An 11136-nucleotide genomic window follows, 5' to 3' on the forward strand; every position below is an offset into this window, starting at 1 on the left:
ACAAAATTGAGGAAAAAAATGTTTGAACTTTAATATATGAATTTAAGCCTCCTGTCTCTCAGAGATATTTTAGAATGAGCTTTAAGAAGTCAGAGGTGAGGGGCGCCTGGGTGGCTCAGTGGGTTGGGCCACTGCCTTCAGCTCAGGTCATGATCTCAGGGTCCTGGGATCGAGTCCCGCATCGGGCTCTCTGCTCCACAGGGAGCCTGCTTCCCTCTCTCTCTCTCTCTCTGCCTGCCTTCTGTCTACTTGTGATCTCTCTCTGTCAAATAAATAAATAAAATCTTAAAAAAAAAAGAAGTCAGAGATGACTAGAAGTCAGGGGTGCCTAGGTGACTCAGTTGATTAAGTATTCAACTCTTGGTTTCAGCTCAGGTTGTGATCTCGGGGCTATGAGATCAAGCCCCACATTGGGCGCTATGCTCAGGTCAGAGTCTCCTTAAGATGCTCTCTCTCCCCACCACTTGCATTTTCTCTCTTTTTCTCTCTCTGTCTCTCTCTGAATAAATAAATAAAATCTTTAAAAAAAAAGAGTGGATTATAATTTACAAAACATAAATTCAAGAGAACTATCAGCAAAAATGATCCTTTCGTGGGCACAAGACGCAAAATAAGTATAAATTGAACAGGAAGAATTCTTCACCCCAACAGAAATTAAGATTTCTTTTCTTTGTCTTTTTAAAGCAATTTTCTTCAAAAGAGCCCCAAACTGTTGTCCTAATTTAATTAGATAGGAATGGCTAGCTCGGGGGCTTAACTCTTCAAAGCCCCTGTGACAACAGGCTGTGCAGGATTCTTCATTAACCATTGCTTTAAAAAGCATGAAATCCTTGTTATTCCAAGTGTGGTCTTTGGGCCAGCAGCTGGTATCACCTGGGTAGAAGCTTATTAGAGATGCAAATCTCAGCCCCCACCCACACATTTGGAAGCAGATTCAGTCTTTTTTTAAACTCAGGCAATTGGCATGCATCTTAAAATTTGAGATTTCAGTCTCTGATTTTAATTTGCTCTCTAGCCAGAGGTACATTTAAATCTATTAGAGGAGGTATGATACGATTTTTAGAAATTATTTTTAAAATTTGTACTTTAGCTGAGGAAACAGACTGAAGAGATGTATACAAGAGTTCTTATAAAACTAGCAATTACCATGGGAAGAACACTCAAGCAGTATTAAAACCTACTGAAAAACTTCCTTCTCTTCCATCAAATTTGGAATCCATCTGGATGATTTGTGTTGATGCTGCAGGAAGAACTACATGTCAGTGGTCACATTTCATTCCATTCAGATGTAACTCAGGATCACTCAATTTAGCTAGTGATTCGCTGGGAAGGAAATCATTAACTCTCTCTCTCGTCCCTAAAAGAAAAAAATGCACTCATTTCTTCTAGAAATTATTGCAGAGTGTGGAGACCTGACCTCCAAAGCAGAGTTCTCTGAGGGCTCATAGCACATTTCTCAAAAGTGGAAAGATACAGAAAATAAAAATAAATCAACAAGATGAGCCTTTAATTGTCCTTTATCATTTAGTTAGTCCATTTGAACTCATGGTCAAGGAACTGCTTGTTTCATTAGTGTTCATAGGGGACAGTCTCCTCTTTTGAAGCTCTAAGTGTCAAATTCTTTTCTAGGATTTCTTGCAGCAAAGGCAGAGGAGAATAACAGATTCTAGAGATTTTAGCAAGATGGCGGGGAAGTAGGAGGAGGCACCATTTCAACCTGTACCCTAAAGTGAGCTGATTACCTACCAAAGAACTCCGACCACCCATGAAATCAGCCTGAGATCAGAATTATACACGTCTGGATCTCTACTGGAGCAGAAGACGCCAGTGGCAGGTAAAGCAGACTGGGAGCGTTGGACTGATATCGGAAGATAAACAAAAGGGGGAGGGAGCCACCAGAGGTGACCGATTGGAAAGTAACACCCCAACACGAGAGTGCTCTGCGTCTGGGGACCAGCATTAACTTGGAGTCTGGTTGAAAGCACTCAAAAAACAAACAGCAAAGGATCGCGGTGGGGGGGGGGGGGTAATAGTGGGAACCTGGGCGGTTAGGGTCAGGGACCTAAGTCCCCGGACCCAGGACAGCCTCCCCTGGCACGGAGCCAGAGAGAGTGCGGCGGAGAAATCAGGTCTCCGTCCCTGAGCCGCCAGTGCACCTGAACGCCAGCGCGCCCGAGAACGAGTGGGGTCTGTCTCCTGTGAGGGGCTGGGAGCCTGGCCTGACGGCAATCCTGAAATGCGCGCATCCCACACCGTCCCTTGGGATAGGTGCTCATAGGCGCTAGCCTGGAGCTCTGGCAGCAGGAAAAACCAGACATTCCCAGCCCGGGACAGCGGGAAAATCTCAGTGCGCGATCTCTGCTCGGAACCTCTCTGGCGGTCTGGAGCTGCCTAGACAGCCACTGCTGCCCTGGTTTTGGGCACAACGAGGAGCTCCTGCATCCCCAGGGACAGTGACCCAGAACCAACTCTGCCAGCAGCTTTTGCAAAACAGTCTGAGGCATCTCTTTGAGAGGGAGGTTGGGGTGCTGTTTGCTCTCCTCTAAACCTCCAAAAACCATCAAAAGCTGTCAAGGTGAGAGAAAGCAGATGAAAGAACATAAAAACCCCCAGAGAACAAAAGGCTGAAAAAAAAAAACAGTTTCCTGAAAAAAAAAGAGCTCACCCCCTTGAGGGGAGTGGGAGGACCTAACTCGGGGAACATCATTGTCTGAAAACCCACGTGGCAGGCCCCTCCCCCAGAAAACCAACCAGGAAGGAAGGAAAAAAAAAAAAAAAAGACTACAAGAGAACAACCACCACTACTTCATAAATACAACTTTTATTTTTAACTCTTTACCAATATTCTGGTTCTTTTTTTTTTATACATACAGAGAATTTTTTAACCTATTTACCATCACACTGAGATGTCCAGTACATCAAATTCTTTAATAACCTTCTAACCTGAAATTTTTGATACATACACCCGTGTTTTTCTTTTGTTTTTCTATTTTTTTAATTCTTTTTAAATTTTAACTTAGTTTAGTCTAGTTTATTCTTTTTTTAATTTTTACTTTCTACTATACATATAGAGTTAAACTTCAAGGTAACCCCCTTTCCCCAATCAATGCTACCCCTATAGGCAAACCAGTTTCTAATCCCCCTGTAACTTAGGAAAGTTGAGTCCCTTAACAAAAACATCAAGATACCTTCAGGAAGAATCAAAATAACCTTCCTCACCCACACTGAGAATCTATAACCATTCTCCCAATTTTTCCTCTGTCAGTGTTTCTGTGAATTTGTGTCTGTCCTGACAATATATAAATCTTATACTTGGGGTTCTTTCTGAGGAGGTTTTTCCCTTTTTTTGCTTATATATACATATTTTTTTCTCTTGTCATATACTTTTATCACTCTTTTTGTCTGTCTGTTTTTGTTTGTATACTCCACAAATCTTATCTTGTGGCCCATTTGGGCTGAGCCTTCTCTTGTATCTTCCCTTTTTTTCCTATCTCTCTCTCTCTCTTTTTTTTTTCCTTTTTTCTTTCCCCTTTTTTTTTTCTTTCTTCTTCCCTATTTCTTTTTCTTTTCTTTTTTCTCTCATTTGGGTGGGGAATCCTGATTGCACAGAAGCGTTCCAGGGTGCACATTGACTGCACCACAATCGATAAGTCCAGCTGCATCTGTTTAGTCATCTCTTACCAAAATGACTAGGAGGAGGAATACCCAACAGAAGAAAAATACAGAGGATGGGCCTTCTGCAACAGAACTAATGGCTATCGACATAGACAATATGTCAGAAAAGGAATTCAGACTAACAACTATCCAGGCAATAGCTAGGTTGGAGAAAGCCATGGATGACCAAACAGAATTGATTAGGGCAGAATTGAAAGCCACCAGGGATGATGTTCACAATGTTAGGGCAGAACTGAAAGCCACCAGGGATGATGTTCAAAATGCTCTCAATGAGTTCCAGTCCAATCTAAATTCCCTAAAAGCTAGGGTAACTGAGACAGAAGATAGAATTAGTGATCTGGAGGACAAACAGATAGAGAGAAAGGATCAGGAGGAAGCCTGAAACAAACAGCTCAGAAGCCACGAAAACAGAATCAGGGAAATAAACGATGCCATGAAACGTTCCAACGTCAGAATTATTGGAATCCCTGAAGGGGAAGAAAAAGAAAGAAGTCTAGAAGATATAGTGGAAGAAGTTGTCTATGAAAATTTTCCCAATCTCACGAATGGAAACAATGTTCATGTACTAGAGGCAGAAAAATTTCCTCCCAAGATTTTAGATTCTCGAAAGTCCTCACGGCACCTTATAGTTAAAATGGGGAATTATGTTTCAAGAGAGACCCTCTTAAAAGCAGCTAGGACAAAGAAGCTTCTTATATACAGAGGAAAGCCCATTAGAATAACGTCAGACCTTTCCACAGAGACCTGGAAAGCCAGGAAGGGCTGGCAAAATATATTCAGAGTACTAAATGAGAAGAACATGCAACCAAGAATACTCTATCCAGCAAGACTGACATTTAAAATGGATGGAGAGATAAAGAGTTTCCAAGACCAGCAAGGCTTAAAAGACTATGCAACCACCAAGCCGACACTGCAGGAAATATTAAGGGGGGTCCTATAAAAGAGAAAAAATCCTAAGAATATCATTGAACAGAAATATAGAAACAATCTATAGACAGAAAGACTTCAAAGGCAACACGATGTCAATAAAAACCTATCTCTCAATAATCACTCTCAATGTGAATGGCCTAAATGCGCCCATAAAACGACACAGGGTTGCAGATTGGATAAAACGACAGGACCCATCCATATGTTGTCTACAAGAGACCCATTTTGAACCTAAGGATACACCCAGACTGAAAGTGAAGGGATGAAGAAGCATCTTTCATGCCAATGGGCCTCAAAAGAAGGCCGGAGTAGCAATTCTCATATCAGATAAATTAGATTTTAAACTAAAGACTGTAGTCAGAGATACAGAAGGACACTACATAATTCTTAAAGGTACTATCCGCCAAGACGATCTAACAATTGTGAATATCTATGCCCCCAATATGGGAGCACCCAATTATGTAAGAAAACTATTAATCAAGATAAAGAGCCATATTGATATGAATACAATAATAGTAGGAGATCTTAATACGCCTCTCTCGGAAATAGACAGATCATCGAAGCAGAAAATTAATAAAGAAATAAGAGCATTGAATGAAACATTGGACCAGATGGACCTCATAGACATATACAGAATATTCCACCCTAAAACAACAGAATACTCATTCTTCTCAAGTGCACATGGAACCTTCTCCAGAATAGACCACATACTGGGTCACAAAGCAGGACTCAACCGATACCAAAAGACTGACATTATTCCCTGCATATTCTCCGATCACAATGCTTTGAAACTGGAGCTCAATCACAAGGAAAAGTTCAGAAGGAACTCAAACACCTGGAAGCTAAAGACCACCTTGCTTAAGAATGCTTGGATCAACCAGGAGATCAAAGATGAACTTAAACAATTCATGGAAACCAATGAGAATGAAGACACCTCGGTCCAAAACCTATGGGATACAGCAAAGGCGGTTCTAAGGGGGAAATACATAGCCATCCAAGCCTCCCTCAAAAACATTGAAAAATCCAGAATACACCAGCTGTCTCTACACCTTAAAGAACTGGAGAATCAACAACAAATCAAACCAACTCCACATGCAAGAAGGGAAATAATCAAGATTAGAGCAGAGATCAATGAGGTAGAAACGAGAGATACAGTAGAACGTATCAATGAAACTAGAAGCTGGTTTTTTGTAAGAATTAATAAGATCGATAAACCATTGGCCACACTAATCCAAAAGAAAAGAGAGAAAGCCCAAATTAATAAAATTATGAATGAAAAGGGAGAGATCACAACTAACACCAAGGAAATAGAAACAATCATCAGAAATTATTACCAACAGTTATATGCCAATAAGCTAAGCAACCTAGATGAAATGGATGCATTCCTGGAAAGCTACAAACTCCCAAAATTGAACCAGGAAGAAATTGACAACCTGAATAGACCGATATCTAGTAATGAGATTGAAGCAGTTATCAAAAACCTCCCAAAAAACAAGAGCCCAGGACCTGACGGATTCCATGGGGAATTCTACCAAACTTTCAAAGAAGAAATAACACCAATTCTCCTGAAGCTGTTCCAAAAAATTGAAGCAGAAGGAAAACTTCCAGACTCTTTTTATGAAGCCAGCATTACCCTGATCCCCAAACCAGGCAAAGACCCTACCAAAAAGGAGAATTTCAGACCAATATCACTGATGAATATGGATGCAAAGATTCTCAACAAGATCCTAGCAAACAGGATCCAGCAGCACATTAAAAAGATTATCCACCATGACCAGGTGGGATTCATCCCTGAGTTGCAAGGTTGGTTCAACATTCGCAAATCAATCAGTGTGATAGAACACATCAATAAGAGAAGAGAGAAGAACCACATGGTCCTCTCAATTGATGCAGAAAAAGCATTTGACAAAATCCAGCATCCGTTCCTGATGAAAACGCTTCAAAGTATAGGGATAGAGGGAACATTCCTGAACTTCATAAAATCTATCTATGAAAGACCCACAGCAAATATCATCCTCAATGGGAAAAAGCTTGCAGCCTTCCCGTTGAGATCAGGAACACGACAAGGATGCCCACTCTCACCACTCTTGTTCAACATAGTATTAGAAGTTCTAGAAACGGCAATCAGACAACAAAGAGAAATAAAAGGTATCCAAATTGGCAAGGAAGAAGTCAAACTCTCTCTCTTCGCAGATGACATGATTCTTTATATGGAAAACCCCAAAGACTCCACCCCCAAACTACTAGAACTCATATAGCAATTCAGTAACGTGGCAGGATACAAAGTCAATGTACAGAAATCAGTGGCTTTCTTATACACTAACAATGAAAATACAGAAAGGGAAATTAGAGAATCGATTCCATTTACTATAGCACCAAGAACCATAAGATATCTGGGCATAAACCTAACCAAAGAAGTAAAGGACCTGTACTCGAGGAACTACAGAACACTCATGAAAGAAATTGAAGAAGACACAAAAAGATGGAAGACTGTTCCATGCTCTTGGATTGGAAGAATAAACATTGTTAAAATGTCTATACTGCCTAGAGCAATCTATACTTTTAATGCCATTCCGATCAAAATTCCACCGATATTTTTCAAAGAGCTGGAGCAAATAATCCTAAAATTTGTATGGAGTCAGAAGAGACCCCGAATTGCTAAGGAAATGTTGAAAAACAAAAACAAAACTGGCGGCATCACGTTACCCGATTTCAAGCTTTACTACAAAGCTGTGATCACCAAGACAGCGTGGTACTGGCATAAAAACAGACACATAGACCAGTGGAACAGAGTGGAGAGCCCAGATATGGACCCTCAACTCTATGGTCAAATAATCTTCGACAAAACAGGAAAAAATATTCAATGGAAAAAAGACAGTCTCTTCAATAAATGGTGCTGGGAAAACTGGACAGCGATATGTAGAAGAATGAAACTCGACCATTCTCTTACACCGTTCACCAAGATAAACTCGAAATGGATAAAAGACCTCAACGTGAGACAGGAATCTATCAGAATCCTAGAGGAGAACATAGGCAGTAACCTCTTCGATATCAGCCACAGCAACTTCTTTCAAGATAAGTCTCCAAAGGCCAAGGAAACAAAAGCGAAAATGAACTTTTGGGACTTCATCAAGATCAAAAGCTTCTGCACAGCAAAGGAAACAGTCAACAAAACAAAGAGGCAGCCCACGGAATGGGAGAAGATATTTGTAAATGACAGTACAGACAAAAGGTTGATATCCAGGATCTACAAAGAACTTCTCAAACTCAACACACACAAAACAGATAATCATATCAAAAAATGGGCAGAAGATATGAATAGACACTTATCCAACGAAGACATACAAATGGCTATCAGACACATGAAAAAATGTTCATCATCACTAGCCATCAGGGAGATTCAAATTAAAACAACATTGAGATACCACCTAACACCAGTTAGAATGGCCAAAATTAGCAAGACAGGAAACGTGTGCTGGAGAGGATGTGGAGAAAGGGGAACCCTCTTCCACTGTTGGTGGGAATGCAAGTTAGTGCAGCCACTTTGGAGAACAGTGTGGAGATTCCTGAAGAAATTAAAAATAGAGCTTCCCTATGACCCTGCAATTGCACTGCTGGGTATTTACCCCAAAGATACAGATGTAGTGAAAAGAAGGGCCATCTGTACCCCAATGTTTATTGCAGCAATGGCTACGGTCGCCAAACTGTGGAAAGAACCAAGATGCCCTTCAACGGATGAATGGATAAGGAAGATGTGGTCCATATACACAATGGAGTATTATGCCTCCATCAGAAAGGACGAATACCCAACTTTTGTAGCAACATGGACAGGACTGGAAGAAATTATGCTGAGCGAAATAAGTCAAGCAGAGAGAGTCAAGTATCATATGGTCTCACTTATTTGTGGAGCATAACAAATAACATGGAGGACATGGGGAGATGGAGAGGAGAGGGAGTTGAGGGAAACTGGAAGGGGAGATGAACCATGAGAGACTATGGACTCTGAAAAACAACCAGAGGGTTATGAAGGGGCGGCGGGAGGGGGTGAGGTGGGGTGGGAGGTTGAGGAACCAGGTGGTGGGTAATAGGGAGGGCACGCACTGCATGGAGCACTGGGTGTGATGCGAAAACAATGAACACTGTTATGCTGTAAATAAGCAAATAAAAATAAATTAAAAAAAAATAATAACAGATTCTACCAATCCAGGGCACCCTCATCAGAGTTATTCTCAGGAGCTGGGGGGCACAAAAAGAAAGTGTGCTGACTTGAGCTTCTGGCAGAAAGTCAATATTAGTGAAAACCGCAGTGTCTATGCTCAGTAGTGATGGCTGTGGTTTCTTTAAGATAAATTGGTGCTACACAGCAGTTCATGTCTTTTGTTATAGCCTCAAGTCTTTTTGGCAGCTTCCCCAAATTCGTTTCCTTTCAGTGAGTCTAAGAAAGCTTCTACTGGCAGACGCTCTGGTTGTTTGTATTTGAATTAAACATTTTAAATAGTGTACACCTTCACTTTGCTCTGTCATATCTACTGGGACCAACTCTAGTTTCTTGTCTTTTGGGTACTTTTCCCTGCTGTGGAGAGGACCATCTCATTCTTCTGCTTGAAAGTGTGAATTTTCCTGGGGTGAGTCCTGATAGGACTAATGATATGCTAAAACTTGCTAAAATTCTAGAGTTGTGTAACAGATCTTTTTCTGTAGGAAGGAGTTGGGGGAGGGGGAGAAGAAGGCCTCATGAAGGTGTTCAGAATTTCAATAAACATTTCTCTAATATACTGATTCTAAGGCAAAGTTGAATGTTCTTTTTCTAATTGACACCATGCCCATCACTTCACTTTAAAAATTACGGTGTTATTTATAGTTGAGAGTTTTAAATGCTCTTTTGTAAATTTGAAAGCCTCTCCCATTGTATCTCATCACATATCTCATCAATGGTTTTATCTGATTCTATAGCAAAAAAAAAAATACATATCAGGTACTTGGCTTCGAAAATTAGAGAGAAATTTAGGAAATAGCATATAGATATGGAATCATGGTATCATCAACATTACATGCTGTACTTTCTCAAAATATTTCCTTATCAAAATGTGACACCAAACACAGTGAGGTATTAAGCAGCTTAATATAAAACATATTTAGAAAGCTTGTTTAATATTAAAGACTGTGGTTAAATACTAAAAACCCTTATCCCAGGATTACTCACTGAACTGTAAGCTCTGCAAAAGCAAGAATTTTGGTCTGTTTTGTTCACAGCTATATACAAAACAAAATATTAATGACAGGCACTCAAAAATATTTTTTGAATAAGTGTGCTGCCTGTCAAAAATATTGATCACTGAGCCTCATCTATGAATTTCTAAAGCAGAATCTCTGTGGGTAGGTCTGGATAATCTGCAGTTTTCACAGCCCTTGAAACAGACTCTGTCAAAACTTAAAAATGGCTCTGCTAAAATTCTTTCAATACTTGTTATCTAGAGAAAACAATTCATTGAACATTAAAGTAACTAGGCTTTTTGCGTTTGTAAGGTTATAGTTACACCAACATTACTATGCTGTTGCAAAAGGGATATTTTGACACAAATTAAGTTAATTGGAGGGAATGTTCCCAGTTGGTGAAAGCTTTGTGTCATTGCTCTAGGCTGGAAGAAAGCAAGTCATGATACCAGAGGAGTGGCTTGGTTTCCTCTCCAATGTTGAAGCATTCTTTATTTCTCCATTTATTCTCATCAACACAGATGACTTTAGTGCTCACTGCGTACTCGACGCAGACAGTGTGTAAATGAAAACAGATTCTAGTATTAACAGCAGGAGTTGCAGGGAGAAATGAGAAGATAAAAAATACTGCAATGTGTAACCAAACAAACAAACTGAAAATGTGAACTCCTTTGAAAATTTCTCACAAATTTGACAGTGAGGTGGGAAATTTCTTATTAACAAAGATTCTGAGAAGTGGATTGGAAGAAGAAAGCGAAATAGAGTTTTGAGTATATTTTGTGATGGAGGAAAGGTATGATCTGAAGAGTGAAAGAGAGCATCATTTAGTAAAAGCAAGTAAGCAGAGCGGGAAAGTCAGAGTGCCAGTTTTGTCCAGGTCCCAGGTTATGCCTAAAAATGCTGTTTTCTATAAATGCCTGGGGGCACTCACCTGGCCCCAGTGAACTCCCCACAATCTCCCCTTTCCAAACCAATGCTATGACTGGACCATCCCTTGGGGTTCTTATTATGGTTGCATGACACCCTTCAGCAACAATCTGAAAACTGAAAATATAAATGTTTATAACTCATAAGACCAGGAAATCACACTTTACCTGGGGCCACAGAACAAGGTTGGTGGGTGGGGAACCGCACACATGCTCTGGAGATTCTGCTTTCAATGGAAGATTTCTTGAGCTCATTCTTTACTGGTGAATTTATAACATTAGAGCAGCAATTTATAAAGTGCAGAGAAGGGAAAAGGCGGTGGTCCAAAGGGGCAGTTACTGAAATCATCAAAGGAACCTTAGAGGGAGTAGATGGTCTGCTCTTTATCTAGTA

Source organism: Meles meles, chromosome 7 (assembly GCF_922984935.1).
Source record: "Meles meles chromosome 7, mMelMel3.1 paternal haplotype, whole genome shotgun sequence".
Lineage (NCBI taxonomy): Eukaryota > Metazoa > Chordata > Mammalia > Carnivora > Mustelidae > Meles > Meles meles.